This window comes from Arachis stenosperma, chromosome 2 (genome assembly GCF_014773155.1).
Source record: "Arachis stenosperma cultivar V10309 chromosome 2, arast.V10309.gnm1.PFL2, whole genome shotgun sequence".
Taxonomy (NCBI): Eukaryota; Viridiplantae; Streptophyta; class Magnoliopsida; order Fabales; family Fabaceae; genus Arachis; species Arachis stenosperma.
The window spans coordinates 34209339-34211454 of record NC_080378.1 but is presented as its reverse complement, the minus strand read 5'-3'; positions in this window follow the sequence as shown (position 1 = coordinate 34211454).

The window sequence follows — 2116 nt, the reverse complement described above, 5'->3', positions numbered from 1 at the left end:
TATGAAGGTACACTAATATTATGAGCATATTTGAGTCATTATTGGAGCCAAGAATTAAGTGAAATGATTATTTGTTATTTTGTTTAAATAATATTTATAAGGATGAAATATATTTTTTTATTTTTAAAATTTTTTAAAAATTTTAAAAATATTCTTAAAATTTAATTTGTTTTAGAAGTTTTTTATTTGTATTAAATATACTTCTCACTTACAGTTAATTTTTTAAAAAAGTTAGAATCAATTCATCAATAATTTTACAAGAATAATCTTTAACATAAGTTAATTAGACATAGTTATCATGTATTATTATTAGATTGATTCTAAAATTTTTAAAAATTTAACTATTAAAAATATATTTGATATAAATTAAAAATTTTAGAGATAAAATTAAAATAAAATAAAATTTAAAAATATTTTAAAAATTTTTAACAAATTTTACAGACAAAAAATATATTTTATCCCATTTATAAATTTGCCTCATCAATGGCTTTAGCTCTTGGTTGATTTTGCTTAGTAAAGATTATCCTTGCCGCATATTCCTTTCGAAAATTTTACGTTCAATCTGTCATTAACATTCAAATTTATCAATCTTAAATATAAATTACTCAAAGTATAAAAACCATATAGAATAAAACAACATAAAATTTAAGTCAAAGTACACCTATTACTTTAAGCCCAATGCATCCCCAATTTTCATTGTGGTGATAGAAATAGTTTCACCAAATAGGGTTGTGAATCAGACATTATATCTACTGGATTTTATTTTCTAATCCAATCAAATTTAAACTATTGTATTTTAGATGAATATAATATGTTTATCCGATTTTAAAAAAATATCATTTAGAAGTTGGATTGAATCAAGAAATCAATACAAATGGATACAAAACAAATCACAATCGCTTGAATTTGATCTCGGATGAAAACTAAAATTAAAACAATACAATTCAAATTACAACAAATTATATGGATTTTACTTTTAAAATTGATTCAAATTGTATTGTAAACGACTTTTTTTTCTCTATGTTATCTAGTTTTATCTCACATTGCGATGGAAGTTCGATTGAATAGCACCATGTTTATTAGTGAAATAAAAGTGTTTTTATATCAGTGAAACAAGAGCAGGTAATGGCGTTTAAATCCGCCAAAATCACTAAAACACTACCGCTTTCTATGAGTAAATTATGGCAGCTGCATAAACCGCCTAAAGTTATGAATATAACGACGGTTTTATTAAACCGCCATTATGTTGATGCCATTTTATACCCATTTTTTTGTAGTGGTACAAATGAGATATTTATAATTATTCATTTATATTTATCTCATTTACATTATAAAAATATTTGTTTTTTTTTTTCATTTTTGGTGCAAATGAAATTAATCGAAATAAAACGTAAATTTCTCCATAAATGTATATATGTGTGCATGTAATATGTATTTTTTTTATTTATTTAAAAAATCCTTGCACATTTACATCATTTTTGGGCCATATGTAAATCTTTTACTCTCATGTTTCTATGTAACATTTATTATTAAATTATCAAATTTCTCATACTTTATCAGGGATTTGAAAATCATTTTACTATTTTCTACTCTTAATTCAATTTTTCTTAATCATTATGTATGTGTTAGAATATTATTAGGATCAATTAGGATCAATTAGTATTATTTAGTACATCTGAATATTTATTATAGGAGATTACGTCCTTATTATTACGATTCTCTTAGTACTTATAAATATCCTTTCATATTGTATCATTCTAGACAATTTTGAATAGACATACAAATCCTTTCTCCAGTTTTGTCTCTTGTTTCTAACATGGTATCAGAGCCATGGTATCCTCCTTGAAGAGGATAGGTTGTTTTTCTTTCGGTGAAATCATCGTAATTTTTATTTTTTTTCTCTATGCCATTCTTCTTTCCCTTTTGTCACTCCTGTGTGCTGTTTTTTCACCTCACCGACTAGCCTATTTTCTTTGTTTTGTGTTTTTTTTCGAGTCGAATGATCAAACACCATTGTCACCTGCTGTTTACCTATTCTCATGAAGAAATCATATAGTTTTCGCTCTCTTTTGGCAGTTCCGTCTGCGTTCTCTTGTGGCAGTTCCGTCTGTGTTTT